General features: G+C 38.6%; 1 long non-coding RNA gene across 1 annotated transcript; it reads right to left on the bottom strand.

Moving 5' to 3' along the window:
* Positions 1-12,967: 12,967 nt before the first annotated feature.
* On the bottom strand, positions 12,968-14,921 carry LOC130550089 (uncharacterized). Its single transcript, XR_008962340.1, has 2 exons — positions 14,634-14,921; positions 12,968-13,217 (listed from the first exon to the last, which is right to left on the bottom strand). It is a non-coding gene; the product is annotated as an uncharacterized LOC130550089 (long non-coding RNA).
* Between the last annotated feature and the right edge of the window lie 3,668 nt (positions 14,922-18,589).

The raw sequence follows: 18,589 nt of genomic DNA, 5'->3' as shown, positions 1-18,589 counted from the left end.
ACTTGTATATATACGTAAATATATATATATGTTTACGCATATTTATCATATTTATTACAGTATGATTATGTTCTGTTGTCTCACACACCTCTTAATCCAAACAGATCCACAACTCATCCAGATGTTGCATCTACTGCCCTTTCATTCTGAAGGTACATTAAACACATATATGTTTAAATGTTCTGACATAGTTCCTGCTGTCAGTGCGGTCTGTGACTTAGACCACTATCCTTGTAACATGTCACAGAGTATATGTGTCAAACCCAAGTGCTACTGCTCCTTTAGCTTTCAGTCAGCTCTATTCCCAAGGGGCCTTCAGTCAGAGAGTAATCACACACACTCGCGTTATAGTGACACACTGGAGAAAATAGCTAAGGGATCTTTTGAGGACAATGCTAAGAATACAAGCTAAATGTTACACATACTGTATACAAGCAGCAAATCGGGATGGATTTGAAGACAAGCATGAAACAACCATTGATGTCAAACCTGGTGTGATGTCCTAATCAGTGTTGGGTAAGTTACTCTCAAAAAGTAATTAATTACTAGTTACTAATTACATATTCAATAGTGTAATTAGATTACTGTACAAATTACTCTCTCCAAAAAGTATTTAGTTATTTAATACTTTCTATATCCTATATCAACCTTGATTAGTTAAGTGATTCAAGGATAGGCATGAAAGGGCTCTTTTAATTCATTCAAATAAATAATATTAAACTACATAAAGTACTCTTATTAACTGACCAAAGTATTACAAATGTGAGAATTATACATTAAAGCACAGATTTTAAAGTTAGACTTTGAATTTTGATGTCATTTACACTATTGCACACACATACAAAGTATTTAGTTTAATTACATCAAAAGTAACTAATTAAATTACAGAAAAAATAAGAGTAAACCCTTACTTTACTTTTTCAAGGGAAAGGTAATTGAATTACAGTAACTAATTACTTAGTAACTAGTTACACCCAACACTGGTCCTAATGCACCAAGAACAGGTGCACATTAGATTAAAGTTAATTTACATATACATTTCGCAGAAGTTTTTATCCAAAGCGACTTACAGAGAGTTCAGGGAGCAATAAAGCGATATGTCATATAGGGACAATAATATAATAAGTGCTAATACAAAGTTACTAGTTTCCCCAAAAGCCAGAACAATACCTGTTGAGAGAAAGAGAGAGAGGGTTAGTGTTTTTTTAAAATAATTTACCTGTCAAGTAATTTCATTGTAACACATTTAATACTGTTCTTTACACAAATGTATCATGTTTTTAGAGCTTGACTGTACAAAATCACTATTTGAGTCAACTGATTGATGGGTGGGTAAGTAAATCATTGCTGTGTTTGGTTTTTGGGTGAACTATGTATTCAGAATCTATTAAGTGGCACATTTATGCAAGAGAATGTGCATCAGGTCTGACAGTGAGGTAACAGTAGTGTTTAAAGCTTAACATTAAAGGCTTAACTCTTTAAAGGGATAGTTCACCCAAAACTGAACATTCTGTCATCATTTACTCACCCTCAAGTTGTTCCTAACCTGTGTCAATTTTGTTGTTCTATTGAACACAGACAAATATATTTGGAAGAATGTTTGTAAGCAAACAGTTCTGAGGCACTATTGGCTTCCATAGTAGGGAAGAAAACTATGGTAGTCAGTGGTGCCCCAGAGATGTCTAGTTTCCCACATTCTTCAAAATATCTTTTTTTATGTTCAACAGAACAGAGAATTTTATACAGTGTTGATTAAATGATGACAGAAGTTTCTTTTTTGTGTGAACTGTCCCTTTAAGGCTACAATATGTAACATTTTTGCAGTAAAATATCCAAAAACCACTAGACCAATGTTATATATTTTGTTTAGTTAAGTTCTTACAATATCCCAAATGTTTCCAACTATTTGTAAATCGTGAGAAAATCGGCATTTTAACCAGTGTCACGGACCGTGTCTGGCAGTCGCCAGTCAATGGTGTCATATCCGTGTCACCAAAGACACTAGATGAAAAGCCTGCAACCTTCAGTGAAATGCAGGAAAGGAGACTAGATGCTGTTATATGATTGGCTGAGGTGCCTCACGTGATCCATGTAAGCCGTTACACATTCTCCAATTGTAAGTATTACAGACCCTGTAATAATGTGTTTACTAGACAGGTGAGCAACTGTTTAAATTCCTTTACTGACAAAAAACGTATGATTATTATATCGATCAACAAGGTTAGTCTTATTGTTTGAAGGTCTTGTTCTTAATTTAGCACGAGTGCCATGTATATATTTATTAAACAAGTAGTAACCGTTTTTAGATCATCTGACTAAATAGTAATAAATTAATTTTATTAATTAAGTCTAATGCGTCTAATTCACTATAATGAAATAAAATCATGCCATCAAACGTAACATTTATATAACTTTATTACTTTATCATCCAGAAACACGATTTCTCACTTACGTCTGATTGATTAGCGGTGGAGTTGAAGACGACCATCATTCAATGCTAGAGTCATCAAGCTACGCTGTTGTTGTTGTTTTGAACATATCTGTTTTGAATGTGCGCCCTCTAGCAGCAGAATTGACATACTACGCCTTTAAGTCTATTTGTTTAACAAGTATTAAACTTTTTTCACTTAATCAAAACAAAACATTTCTTCAAAGGCCATGTCTTCAGCATGATGCCTTCAATTTCAGCAGGACAGTCTATTCACTTTAGTGCTTTGATGAACAAGAGGCTGTTAAATAGCATGAAATTCTGATGTTTTTGTGAATCTGAATCTGTAGTGTGCCCTGACAACGACCTCCTCTGATAGTGCGAGAGATTTTGTGAAGCTAAAAATCTCATATGTTATGTTTTCAGGGTTTATGAAAGGGATGATTTTTCAAAGATGTGAGCGTATGGCCAGAGGCGAACCTACATTAAGTGGGGGCCCAAAGCAAAATTAATAAATGGAGCCCTTGTGATATAAAAAAAACATACTTGTATAAATATAATTGTACAAAGTTCAATTAAAAGTCAAAGAACAAAGTGTATGTAAATGCCTTTTAAAATGTATGGCCAAATACATTCAGTGCATTATCAGTACATTGAAAATAAAGAAATGATCCTATGTATAAAGGGGTTAGAATAAAATTTATTTACACTTTTTTATTTTTCATAGAAATAATAAAAGCAATGCACCTAAAAAACAAAGGATTAGTAGTCTATGCCATTTGTTACCATTGAGTATCATGAACTCTGATAAGCAGTTTATACGAGTGCTGTCTTCACTTCTGAGCAACACTGAGTTCATCTAATGCCACATACAGAATAAAAAGTTTAAAATTAAAAATGACAATAGCATCATGATCATTTTCTAAAGTATGTCTTCATGGCTGTGAAGTGTTTTATTTAGAGGTAAATAACTGTACTGTATAGTGTGATGATGAGGGGTGAACTGAGCGAAAATTTTACATTAGATGAGAAACTGTATTGTATTGGCCCAGTGTCACATTATGTAAACTGCACTTATAACAAGGTACTGCACATACGCTGATGTCATAACAAATAGCAGTAAATACACAACGTACCCCCTTCTTGGGAATTTCACTCCACACTGCGAAGCAGCGGATTGAGAACGCGCTGAATAAAAGACGGGGCAGAGCCAAAGTCTGCCACTGTTTTCATATTGCGTGTTTCGCGGATATCATAACGAGCGTAGTGGGAAAGAGGGCCCAGCAAAGGAAGTTGCCGAAATGTTGTAGCGTGTTATATTAAGTCAATGTCTGACTCTTTTAATGGTCAGACATCGGGGAGCAATTGCCTGCCTTCCTGCCCCATTGCTATGTTTTTGGGTATGGCAAAATCAGTTCAATCTGATTTCTAAAACTATAATACATAGACTCTAGAATTGCAGAGTGTTTTTAGAGGTTCTATAGACAAAGCTGCAACATCTGTGACAGTACATACTGAATTTGAATAAGTACCTACCTATCGAATGTTAAAACAGAATGTTCTATATACTATGAGTGAGAGTAGTTTGAATACATTTCGGACATACTGCAGCCGCGTTAGGTGAGGTGTAGCAAGTCACTTTACTGCACCAAGTTAAACATTCCCATTCTACATGTGCATGCAGATTATTTTTCAAGTTTACGATATTTTTATTTGTCGAAATGAAATATTGGTTAATATTGACCAAAGGCAACGCAGGGAGGCCAGCGTAGGAGGGCGGAGAACTATTTTGGGGGTCGCGGGCTGAAAAGTTTGGGAACCCCTGTTTTAGAGGCTAACCACACGGAGACACGGTTAGCTGTACATAAAGATTTTGTATCGTATCAGCGTTTCGTCCACACGGACCCGGCTTTTTGGGAGCCTGAAACCGCTATTTTTTTTAAACCGGGTCCTAGAGTGGATAAATCTGAAAACGCCACCCTTGCGTTTTCGTGTGTACAGCCTATCCGTATATATTTTGAAATGATGATGTCATCACCCCAGCGCATAAAGTTTATGCGCATGCTCCAAATTTTCTTCTCCGTTTTTAGTGTATCTCTGTGGCAGAATTACAACGCCACATACTGATTTTGGCGTGTACTACATTGCTTTGAGTTGGTTTAGCGGTTGCGTGTGTACGCAGATATTTCTTGAGACGACACCGTGAAAAGTAAAAAAAAAAACAGATCGGATAGGGAAAGCTCTGGCTTCGTGTGGATGTGGCCTAATTGTCATGTGAGCTGTCTGCTCTTTGACCTATGACATATTAACAACAACCTGTACGTAGGTGTTGGTAAAAACATAATTTAGTCACCAGAAATGAATTTATTGCGATTTACATTAAAAAACGGAAATCCGTTATTTTTATTAAATTAACTTTTGAATTTGATCGTTTCTCAGCTCCCGTGGCATCATGGGATAGAATAGTGTCCATCCATTGCACACTCACAAATTTCGGCGGAAGCAGTAGACCATCCGGGTATGTCTTGCCTACTGTTTTTTGCATATTGAGGTTGAACATACTATTCATGACTCATAGGCCTACTGATTTTCGCCTATTATACAGTATAGAAGTAGGCGATTTTAGACGCAAGACGAGACTTTTAAAAAGCTTAACTGTTCTAGTATCAATAATGGAAGTGTACAAGAAACATAAGATCTGTGCTTTGATGAAAATCGGTTTAGGTGTATAAATATTTTCCAGTGAGCACACTTGTTAAATGTGACATTTCTGTTTTCATTTGTTGGAGGTGTTAATAAGAAGGAAAACAAATTTGAAATGTAACAAATTTAGTTTGTAAAGCAGCAAGAACAAAATGACCTCTGGCTGTGTTTGAAATGGCATACTAGCATACTACTCACACTAATTTTGTAGTATGCTCAAGATATACATGTGCACAGAATATGAATTATGCATGTGTTGAATACCTGACGTACTACGAAAAATCTGCAAAATGTGCAGTTTACTGCAAAGAATACTATCCCACAATGCAATGCTCTCCACCTCCTCCAAGTCAATGAACGGGTTACAGTTTTTTACATGTTATTCCTAACTCATTATGTGATTAGAAGCACTGAGAAAACAATTGACAAAAATGGATTAAAAATGTAAGATAAATATTTTATATTTTATAACTAGACATGCTATGATGAGCACATGAGAAACAAATATATAGTATATACAGTATCATACAAAAATGTATACTCTGCAGTATGTTGACATTTCATTTCAAACACAGCCATTCGTCACCTCTCTTCTCTAAAACTATTGCTGCTCATTTTATGTAAAGTAGTGGTCAGTGGCCGTGTGCTCATGTGTAACTCCATCGCCAAACGCTTTGCAATTTACCTGACAACAGTGCCTTTGCAAAAGAGCAGCAGAGTCTGCTCGATGTCCATGTCAGACGTAAATGAAGGTTGAGAAGAAAGAGAAACCTCTAGGTTGTGACTGACAGACTTCTGCTCCTTAGAACCAGGGCATGGATTCGAGAAATGCAGTCAAAAGCTTTCCATGACAGCACGGCCTCACGCATAAGACGCTCCTGCTCTCCGCTATTCTGAGATGTACTCACAAAGTCTGTCCCTCACCGAGCACAAAACATGAAAGAGTCTGCCTGATATTCCTCTCAGTAAGAAAAACATCTTAACTGTGAGTGTCATTCAGAGACCTGGGAAATGAAAGAAGCCTCTTTTATCTGTGCTCAGCTGAACAGCCTAAAGCCACTAAGACACATTACTGTACTCAGTCACAATGCTTATATTTCCTCTCGCTGTTCGACGTGATAAAGATGGATGAGATGTGATATAAACGCACGTGTGAGTGATTATAAATGGAACCTAGCAGAGATGTTTTTTGGTTCCTGTCCCTAATTGCCTGGCCCTCTGGGTGCTGCTCCCTCTGTTTGCCTTGGGCAATTACAGGAAGTTGTTTTGCATCCAAATTTCTCCAGCGTGATTTCTCGAATGACCAGGGTGTGAATAATGGGGATGGTTTGGGGGGGGTCTGGCTCCCCAATTAGAGCTAACCATAGCAACAACATGGTTCTCGAGAGATTTTCCATTTCTGAATTTGAATAGGACATTACATTGACATCATTTGATGTCATTATTTATTACTTGATTAAACAGTTTAATATCAGTAGTAACAAAAATATGTGGTATGTTTAAAACGATAAAACTAAAGATAATTTGTTTGAGACAAATCTTATTTGTCTTGAATCTTGCTAGAAAATTTCAGACATTAACGAGTTACTTTGGTGGGTATTTTTTTTAGCCAGTTTTGTAGAGGCTAGCAATAGCAAGCTAGCTTTGAAAGCATCAAAGGGGAAAAGATACCGCCCTCCTTTCAGAGCCCTCTCCAAAGCCACACCCCCTCATGTCAATGAACATTACAGTACAAAGGACATGATTTTACATTAACAATAAACAGACTTTTTAATAATTATTGTTAGAACTCGGATTTGTAATCTTTTTGTTTATGCACAGAGTTATGCAAATCCAAAACCTGACAGGCAGGACATCTATCATTGCATTCAGACTGAGTGCAATGATTGGACAAATGTTTAGTAGTCTTTCGTAGTCTTGACACTTGCTATCAGGAAGACACTTTCAACCGGTATAGCAAAAGATGTATTGGAGCGATGATGTATTTCTGCTAAAATCTCAGCCAGCTCTGTTACATCCGGCACACATAGCATCCATAGGGAACAATGGCGTATTTCCCTAACATCGCTTCAAGATGCACCTAGGATTACAGTCAACGACAGTCAAATGATCCAAACACTATATCATACATCGACAACCAAAAAGGAGAAGCGCTTCAGGCTATACGTTTCAAACTACATTCACAAATATGAAAAAGCTAAGTAAACTTTTGCACTTACTTGAGGCATGATCATAGAGGCACATAGCAATGCTCAGCAGTAGTGCTGTCGGTTTGCTGAAATTAGATCGTTTTCTTACATTTACATTTAGTCATTTAGCAGACGCTTTTATCCAAAGCGACTTAAAGAGAGTTCAGGGAGCAATACGCGATATGTCATACAGGAGCAATAATACAATAGGTGCTAATACAAAGTTACTAGTTTCAGCAAAAGCTAGACCAATACCTGTTGAGAGAAAGAGAGAGGGTTAGTGTTTTTTTTCCTCTTTTTTTTTCATTTGTCTGTCAAGTATTCACAAAATGGGTTTTGGGTGGTTTGGGAGATGGGTTTTAAGTAGTTTTTTGAATGTTGTGAGAGATGTGGTTGACCAGACCGAGTTCGGAAGAATGTTCCACCAGGAAGGAATTGTGAAGGAGAATGAGCGGGAAAGCGATTTACTGCCCTTATGAGAAGGCAATACAAGACGCCGCTGGTTTGCTGAACGCAGGGTTCTTGATGGGGAGTAGGAGTGTAGGAGGGTGTGAAAGTATGCCGGTGCAGATCCAGTGATAGTCCTGTAGGCAAACATTAGTGACTTGAATCTGATACGGGCTTCAACCGGTAGCCAGTGGAGAGAGATGAAAAGGGGTGTCACATGAGCCCTTTTGGGCTGTTGGAAAACGAGGCGTGCTGCTGCGTTGTGAACCAGCTGGAGTGGTTTGATAGCCTTTGCAGGAAGACCAGCAAGGAGAGCATTGCAGTAGTCCAACCTTGAGATTACCAGGGCCTGGACAAAGAGTTGTGCCGCATGCTCAGTGAGATAGGGTCTAACCTTTCTAATGTTGAATAAGGCATATTGGCATGACCACGTTGTCTTTGCAATGTGATCATTGAAGGACAGCTGTTCATCAAATATGACTCAGAGGTTCCTGGCTGTTTTGGAAGGAGTGATTGTGGTATTGCCAAGTTGGATGGTGAGATCGTGTTGCACCGTGGGGTGTGCCTGAAACACGAGTAGTTCTGTCTTGGCAGGGTTCAGCTGGCGGTGATGCTCTTTCATCCAAGCTGAGATGTCTTCTAGGCAGGCTGTAATGCGAGCTGCTACAATGGTATCGTCTGGGTGAAACTAGATGTATATCTAGGTGTCGTCAGCATAACAGTGAAACAAGAAGCCGTGTGCCCGTATGATGGGTCCCAAGAATGTCGTGTAGATGGAAAAAAGCAGCGGTCCAAGCACCGATCCCTGAGGGACCCCAGTGATCATGTGGTGAGCAGTGGACAGCGAGCCCCTCCATGACACCCTGAAGGATCTGCCGGAGAGGTAAGATTTGAACCAGAGGAGAGGAGTGCCTGAGATTCCTAGAGATGACAGGGTTGCTAGCAGTATCTGGTGAATTCTTACTAAACCCATCGTCATCGCTTTGTGAAAATTTACCTCAGCACTATGAGAGCGGAAGTGGCTTAGCTTGCTGAATTTTAGCAGAAGTACATCATCGCCCTGTGTGCATGTACCCTATTCGTATGAATTCGTATGATCTTATTTATACATTTCAGTATGATTTGCTTTCATGCCAGTGATGTTTGGTTTAGGGGTGGATTTATTTTTTCTAATAATCGTACGAATTCACACAAATCCAGTGAGATCAGGTTGAAATATTACCGACCTTAGCTGTAAATGATTTACACACTTCATAACTGAAGCTGTCTGAGAAGTTTGAATATAAAATCTGATCACATTTATAATGTGATGTCCTCCCCAGTAATATATTTACCCTAATGTGGGTGTACAGTAAGTCTCACGTATATTACAGTAATACAATCTGTCTCTTTTTTTCCTGCATCTGTGGGCGGCATGTGCAAAAGTCTGTCAGTTTATGTCCGTGTCTATATGCATAAGTGCACTTCATACGATTTTGTTATCCGAGCGAGCAGCAAATTTAAAGTAGATAGCGGCACGTCCTGTAAATTGACAGTGACACGCACGTCGTGCAGAACACCTCCATTACTCCTTCTTCCCATCTCTGTAATTAAGAGAAACATTTGGTAGTAGATTACAGAGGGGCCAAGCCTTTGTGCCGGTCTGTCTGATTAATAAAAGACCGCTAATTTCAGTCGAGGAAGGCTGCGCGCTCCACAGCCCCACCTAATTACACATTAGGGGTGTGAAAGGCCTTAGCGCTTCTGATCGGTGGCGTGCACACACCCACACTAATGCCTGATCGGCCAATTGCAGCCAGCCCACCGGCGTCTCCACAGCTGTCAGAACACAGAAGGATGAGGTATGAGTGTTTATAGAAGCCCAGATAGATAGCTAGATGTAGACAAAACGCGTGAGGCAAAGGCAATGATGCCAATGACCGTGGTTTCATTTTCCCTCAACCAATGAAACAAATTAGGGATGAGCGGACGAATCAATCACTGTTTGAATGCGACCATGCAAGACTCTATCTGCGTTGAAGCCATAAATATCTGCGGCCCGATTTGTTGAGGGCTTAACTAAAATGTAATCTGTTTTAATGTATTAACATAGTTCGCTACTCATTTTACTTTCTTGATGTGACATTTGTGAGTTTTCATGGGTGATTCTTAATGGGATGGAGAAAAATTGCCTTTATATGTACTCGGAGAGTAAGAAGGTAGATAGCCCTGTTGAAAAAAAACTGCATAGGCTGGGTTAGATATGTTTTGATGCTGGTTTGTGCTGGTCATGTGCTGGTCCTGAGCTGGTTTAAGCTGGTGAGGAACCAGCACATGACCAGTTTAAACCAGCACAAACCAGCATCAAAACATACCTAACCCAGCATATGCTGTTTTTTTCAACTGGGAGTATCACTTGAAAAACCGATGTTTGACGTTTTTGATTTATTTGGCGAGTGCTCTGTGTGTTATAAGATCACATCCTCAGGGCTGTAGATGATGTTTGGGAATCTGAGCCTGGATTGGAACCGTAGCACATTTGCATCCCAGCATTATTGCGTATGATGGGGGGGTGGCAACAGCTGCAGACGAGAGACAAGTCCACTAAATTACACCGATCGGAAGCTGCTGGCTAACAAACAGGCTGTTAAGGTGACGGGGAAAAGCAGGTTTTTATGGCAAGCTGCCGTCATTAACGGAATCAAGCTGGCTCACTCCAGACTTCAGTCGTTTCTGCTCTGCATCATCTGCTTGTGTGTTCTGCTTGTGTCTGTATGAAGAATCATTCTCACATTTGAAATGTTCACTCAAAATTCTCACCCTCATATTCTATTTTTTTAATGGAAAATGAAAAAAATGAATTAAAAAAAACTTTAATAGTCAGTATGTTATTTACTGATTCTCTTTAACTCCAGCAAGCTGTTTAGCCGAGAACTGCCATGACTAGATTGTTGAGTCAGTGAGCTGAACTCAAGATCTGTTAAAACAACATTCAATATAAAGACAATATATTCAATTTTTTTAATGAATCAGAATGGTCCAGTGATGGAACTCTGTGCGAATAAAGATTTTAAATATTGTATCTATATTACATAAAATAGAGTTCATGGATGTATGGGACACTTGTATAAAGTTCAAGTTCATTTAATTTAAAAGTATGCTTCTTTTTAAAGTATATTCAGATATATACTTTCATTTAAGTATACTTGTCGTACACTGACAGTCAGAAATGTCTATATTTGGCCTATATTCGTACTCAGTAAAAGTTACAGTATGAGTACAAATATAAGCCAAATAGACATTTCTGGCAGTGTAAGTTAAGTATACTTAGTCTTAGTCTATACATGACGTGTACACTTTCAAAAAGAATGTGTTGAATAATAAATTTTTGTGTTTTGAAATTTTAACATTGCGGGTGTAGTCATTTTGTGTTGATTTTGTGTTAAATAAGCCTATTAGGCTAAATACTAGGGCTGTGTAGTGGCAAGTGCCTCCCAATACGATACATATCACAATAGATGGGTCACGATACAATATATTGCTATGTATTTCGATGCGATACACATTTGCGATATGTTGCGATACTTTAAATAGAAAATGTTAAAAGTAGAGCTAGAAATACAACATGCTGTGCACCACCGGGGGTTTTCTGTAAGGATAAGTGTAAAAACATCCCCTACCTCTACAGAGTGGCCATGATGTGCGATGCATGGACCTTTAGATCAGAGGTTTGGGTTCTCAAACTGTGGATTGCGCCCCTCAAGTGGGTAGCACAGGGGAATAAGGTGGGTCACGCAAGTCCCTTGGCTGTTGTGGTGCATTACAGTTAAATGAACATGGGCAGAATAAAACCCCTGGTTCATCCGTGCTGTAAATGTGCTGGTGTCACATCCGTGACAATAAATATCATTGTTACTTTTCTTAATAAACTTTTTGTCTAATGCACTGCCGTAGCCAAGTGACTTGTGTCATGACTTGCGAAGCCTACAAACAGCATTATTTTATAGAACTCATTACTCCATGACTTATTTTGAAAACCAAACACATCAGCTCTGAGAGCTCGAGGCGTTCTTATATTTTTCGCCATGCTCGCTTCCACATACTTTTGGCCGTATGTATATATGACATGATTTTTTTTTTAAATTATCGATAGTAGAGGTATCACTATCGATACACAGCATAAAAACTAATACTTTACTAAGAGTATACATTTAAGTGTACTTTCATCAACTAAAAATGTGCTTGAAATATTAAACTCGTACACTACCACTATAAGTTCACTTGTTGTATAGTTGCAGTACAAACGACAAACAGTTGTAAACTAGTACTCAGTGTTTACTTCAGCTACACTTCAAATATACTTTAAAGTATACTTTTATAAACTAAAAAGTGGGCCAATTTAGTCCCAAGTTTAAATAGGCTGAATCCGAAATCGCATACTGCCATACTATACTGTATATAGTAGGCGAACAAATAGTATGTCCGAAACCTCGGTCTTCATAAAACAGTAGGCGACAATTTCCCGGCTGGTGCACTATTTCTCGCGAGATTTGGACGTGGGTATACTACTGCTGCGTCCGAATACGCCTACTTACCTACTATATAGTATGAGAAAAACCAGTAGTATGTCCGAATCCTCAGTATTCATAAAAGACTAGGTGAGAAATTCCCGGATGGCTTACTGGTTATGCCCACATTCTGAAGCACCCACAGATACTTGGGATACTTATCTATCCCATGAGCCCACGGGACAGGATAAGTTCATACAGGAGCATGGCGGAGAACTGCGAGGCAGGTGTTTTCAAAAGTGAGTATTACTAGCCAACAACGCATTTCTTTGCGTTGCAGTCACATTTTGTTAAAGCGCTGTAGCGTAAAGTTAACCTGTAAGATGCTACATATTAAAGTATATTTGAGATTTTGCTGTGAAAATGCAGTTTTTTAATATGTCTAGCTTAAAGGGGCGTTCCACGCACACATGCGTCTTCGAAGTAGACTTAACGTTACATATATTAAAACCATACGCAAGTTAAAGACGCTTTTTAATGTCTGTGTAACATGTGACCTGTTATTTTGTCGATAAGTATTGCAAATGAGCACATCACAACATGAAATACACATCACAGTAATGTAGCTTATGTCTATTAATATGTGGTACAAAGCATTGTTCACTGCTTGCATAGATGCATATAAGTAATGCAAATAAACATATTTACTGAAGTACCTAGACAGAATATATATTTTATTTGTCCATTAGTACTGTTGATGAATTCAGGAAAATTTGAGTTGAATAAACAGCGAGTTAACACATGTGCAACTACCTCCACATTTACATGCAGTATTGAGCACAAATCACAGATAACTTGAATCTTGTTTGACTGTTACAGGGACAGATGAGCACAATCGTTAAAATCATGAAGGTGGCGATGGTGGTCAGCTGCGAGATGGCAGTAGGATGTGGGGTTCAACGCCTGTAGATACAGGATAATTTGTTACAACAATAAATTGAAATAAAGCTTTGATTTATGTGATGTTTATTTGTATATGTATTAACAATTATTAAATTCATTTATTTTCTTACATGAAATGTACGTATTTTTTATTCATGTTTATTCTATAGTTTTCTGTAAATAAAATATATTACATTACTTCATACATTATGTCATTGCTTCACTGAAAACATGCATTCACATTTTTGTAGTCTGTATTAATGCATAGATGGCATATGGCAATACAATTACATTTAGTAGCCTATTTTAATACAATATATCATTTTCAGGAAAAAAATTATAAGTATTGGTCAGCACTTATCAGTAATATTGTGCACAAGTGTAGGTGTGGGCTAGCAATGCATTTCTAGGGTACACTTAATTTATAAGCAATATTACTTATATTCCTTGACAATAAAATCAGCAGTGCTCTCCTAAGGCGAGATCGTGGAGCAGCTGCCCGACGTCTCCTTTGTGGAGGCATTACAAACATGTTGCAAATGTTGGGAAAACTCATGGAAGGTAAAGTTAGCATTACTGATGTTAATGCACCCGTCTCTCATAACTTTAGTTGTTGCGCTTGTTATTACGTCGCATGGTAATCTCTGGCCATTGTACACTCCAGTACAGTAGGTGGCGGATATGCACCACAAACGTAATTTGCTCCCCACCATTAAAAAGGAAAAGAAGATCATCAATATGGCGGACAACGGCCGATCGCAATCATACTACGGCTCACTAAATCCTTGGTGTTTCGAGTCTGACGTCATCACGCAACAGTGTTTTTTTTTTGTCAATTTTAACAATCATAGGTAGTTTAAATGGTTAGAGTAAGGTTAGGGTTAGGGTAAAGGTTTCGTAAGACTTGAAACACCAAGGATTTAGTCAAAACCAACAAGCCACGCCCACGGATCTGACTCGAAACACCAAGGATTTAGTGAGAGCCTTCATACTACACCCATTCAGGGAAAACAGTACCCATTTAGCCCCGTTGAGTACGTACCTACTGAAATTAAGTAACTACCCATTGAGTATGCGATTTCGGACTCAGCCAGTGTATACCTACAAGTATACTATTAGTACATAGTAAAAATATACTTGACCATTACTTTAAAGGGTCACGACCCCCAGTCCCCCCGCCCCCTTTCAGCTACAGTCTACCTCACTGACGTTTTGAAAAAGGCAACTAAAACGGACATGAACGCTGTGAGAAGAAGAGTGAGGGAGTGGGCGGGGCACGAGAGAAAGTGATCCGATTCCTTATCTTAAAATATATTAGTCATTACCTGTTTATACAGTCTATGGTCATTACACGAATCATACTTTCAAGCCACATTGGCTTTACAGAGACCATTAAATGTAATATGAATATTTATTTTGATAAAATATGACAGTTACCGCATTTGAAGAGATGGGAAAGTCCTCAGGTCACGGTACAGCATTCCCGACACACAGACTGCCTTCATGAGCGAGTCCAAAAGTCCACTTGTCTTCATTTCTAAAAGCTTTCCAGAGTAAAACACAGGCTTCAAACTGGCGAAAGTTCCGGCATGGTAGACGGGCGCTCTAACGAGGCGACTCGCATTCCGCTGGTCGGAAAACCCCCTTTCGTCAGTGTCGGAAGTCCCCTCCGTCTGTTTGAGTTCCGAACGTGAGAGAGGGTCTAGCTGCAGCCGACGAGGCGAGTGGAGCTCCACTCTCGAACAGGAAATACGTCACCTCCACTCAATAATAAAGAAGGGGCAAAATGGCGTCGCTGAGCTCTCCGAAGTTCGAACTTTAACTCGGGTAATTTTATCTCAGCATCCCTACACTACTTGCAGACTGATGCTGTCTTAACGTACAATGCAAGCACAACGGCTTCCGTGAAATTACGCAAAAAGGATGAATAAACACGATGGATTTATATACTGTTGACGATCAATATTGACGTCTCGCCAATGTTAGCTGATGTTGCATGAATTTCTTTAAAATACAGGTTTAAAAAATCCTATAATCCACCGAAGTACTGAAAACCCTGATTTACACACCCCGGTACCGTAGGTGGCGATATAGCCTACACCTAAACATGTTGGTTGCGACCCGCCATTAAAATGAAAGAAGAAGACCGTTCGTTGATCGTTATTTACTGTTACTTGCAGTTGATGTGTTTTGTAAATATAGTTTGTGTTTTTTACTCAAAACAATTAAAACTTAATTTGTGGAAATTATTCAAGATTTTACTGTGGTTGTTTTGTATGTTATTTTGCTTTAAATATCAAATTCCTTAATATTTGTGTTCACATTTTTCATTTTTATAAAAAATAATTTATTTAATGTTAATAGCGCAAAAAAGCTCAAAATTAACTAGTTTTCTCTACTGTACTAACTTAGTTGCTTACATTGTTTTCTTCAACACAACCAACTCTGTTAACATCTAAATAAATGTTGTTTAGGGTTTCGTTGCGCTTTAAGGGACAAAATGAAAAAATGAAAATTTGCACAAAATGTGCAAAAATGAAAATTTTGACACCCTCATGTCACTAACCTGTATAGTACTGGTTCTTCTGTGCAACAAAATTAAGATATTTTGTGAAATGGTTTTGTGTTCATAGAGTGGAAGTCAATGGGGGTCAGTGTTGTTGTGTTATCAACATTCTTCAAAATGTCGTCTGTGTTCTACAGAAGAATGAAAGTCATACAGGTTTAGAATGACATGAAGGTGAAAAACAGTTTTACATTTTTTCTACAATTTTACAATGCTTTTGTCTTTCAAGGAATTTTAGCAGTCTGACTTTAATGGAAAAAAGGAGAGTGAACTGTTTTCTGTTCCACTGAAATATTAACAGAATGCAGCTGTGGAACATGAGGGTTTTTAATTTTTGGTGAACTGTTCTTCTTATACATTTATTGAGTGTCACACTGTACAATGTTGTCCTGATGTGTCTTTGTGAATCTGGCAGTGCACTCTGTTCTGGGTGGAGGAGCGAGATTTAGTAGGGTTGACTGGCTCTCTCAGTGCTCGGACTTCACCAGATGTGATGATTGAATCAGACACCCTGTCAAAGCTGATGCCAAGCCTGTGATGTCATCTGGTCGTCGGGCAGCAGGTGCATCTCAGCGCACCTGGAGACCCCCAGGGTCACGTGAAGGATAGTAAAGGATAGTAAAGGATATACGAGTGCAGAAAGAGGGAAGAATTGGGAGGTGTGAAAGAAAAATGAGAAACGGTGGGGGTCACAAGTGTCTAAATCGTGTTGGATCTCTGTCTGTTTCTCTCTGTCTCTTACTTCCCCTCTGTCTTTCTTTCATCCATCACAATGACATGACAGCAGAAAAGTCATTCTCCAAAGAGGGAGCAGAAAGCAGAAGATAATCCTTTTTTTCAAGACGTTGATAGACTGTGTGCTGAGGGTCTCTGGTCGCTGAGAAATTAGGTTAAAACTGCAGGAGGGAGAGCAGATAATTGGCCCTGTCTGTCACCGGGACCGGCCCCTCTGCAGTCACTCACGCAACCAATGACATTTGTTTCCTCTTCTTATCCACCTCGGTTGCTCTGAAACCTCACGGTTTTTCACAGGCAATATTGCAGAGAAAATCACATCCTTCCAGTCCAACTAAACATGTTTGAAGTATTCTCAAAATATGAAGTGAAAATGTTGGTACAAAATTGTTGCCTCTGTAATTTATGTTATTTGCAGTGTACCTGTTACATTTAAAGGGATAGTTCACCTAAAAAATCTAAATTGTTTTTTATTTACGTATTCTTATGTCATTCCAGACCTGTGAATTTCTTTCTCATGCAGAACACCAAAGAAGATATTTTGAAGAATGATGGTAACCAAACAACATTGGACCCCATTGACTTCCAACACTGTATAAACACATTTTTTACTTACATTAGTATGCAATCACCTACTAGCAACAGTCTTGCAGGGACAATGCATAGTTTTGCACCATCAGCCACCACTCAGAAAACCTAGTTACATTAGTAATTATATAAGCAAAGTGAATTTACAAGCAGTTCTGCAAAACAATTACGTATGAAGTACATGATGAGTCGTTTTCTTTCTGTCATCAGTTCCTTGTTCTCTGGGGCTGACAGTCCACACTCGTCTTTTGTTCAGTTTGCTACACTTTTGTTCCAAGAGGTTTGTTAGTCCAAACACCCACCCGTGTTTGCATAAAGAGTTTGGTCAGCAGAAAGCGCAGCCCACCATGCACAATTCAGCAAAATCCTCATCAAAAAGAGCTCTCATCAACATATTGTCACTTAATTACATCTGGTTGTGAGATTGAACTAAGGCTGAACTAAAACACAGATATCAGTTTCACTCACCGCATGCGGTTCATGTCCGGCATCTTTTAGCGCTGGGACGGCTCCATATATCAGTTTCAAACGATTTCCAAATCCAGCGTTATATCCAGCGTTTATATAACATTCATCACCCAAATGTAGTGAACAAATAACCACCTGAACTTCGCGAACGTATGCTCTCTCTCTCCTGCACACAAGTGAAAGTGATGTCTGCGCATGCTCCTTCTCCTGCTTTCCTTGCTGCCTCGTGGGTATGCCGTGTGCTTTTCCAGGAGAATTGTCCAATAAGGGACTAAGAAAAATTGTTACGAAACAGTTTTATGTGTTCGAAAAAAACTTTCCGAAACCTGTACGATCGCTGGGGGAGTGTATCGAGCACAGAGATACTACGTAATACACCCAACTCATTTTTTGACAAGTTGACCATGTTAAGCATGAGAAGACAGCACGTTTAACATTGTAAAGTCAGAATGCATGACACATCGTTGCAGCACCCCTTTAAACTTCACTGAGCTCAACTTTACATTTCTGACACAAACTCTGAAATAAATGGGATTTGTTGCTGGTAAAAATAAGATGTCATTCTAATTTGACAAGGAATCAGTTTTCTTGCCACTGAAAATGAATGTTCTGGTTTTCCATGCATCATTTTTTTATTATATCCTTGCAGGTTGGCATCATACATAAATCATGGAGAACAGCGAAATCACTCAGATTATAATTAACCAATGCTCTGTTTCAATGTGGTAGAGTGGACACGTGTCCTCCAGGGTCTTTATTTCTGTCAGTGAGTTGCTGTTTTTCTTGATTTGGTTGCTGGACATTAATTTGTGTAAATCTTTATATATGACACATTATAAGCTGGTGTAATTTATAGGCAAAACATTTCCTTTAGAATGTTCATCTAAAGGTCCAGTGTATCATTTATCTATTGGCAGAAATGCAATATAATATACATAACTATGTTTTCAGAGGTGTATAAAGACCTTAGATAATGAAGCGTTATGTTTTTATTACCTTAAAATGAGCTATTTCTATCTACATACACCATTGATTC

The sequence above is a fragment of the Triplophysa rosa genome, linkage group LG2 (genome assembly GCF_024868665.1).
Source record: "Triplophysa rosa linkage group LG2, Trosa_1v2, whole genome shotgun sequence".
Lineage (NCBI taxonomy): Eukaryota > Metazoa > Chordata > Actinopteri > Cypriniformes > Nemacheilidae > Triplophysa > Triplophysa rosa.
The sequence above is the reverse complement of the archived record's forward strand: the minus strand, read 5'-3'. Positions and strand labels throughout refer to the sequence as shown.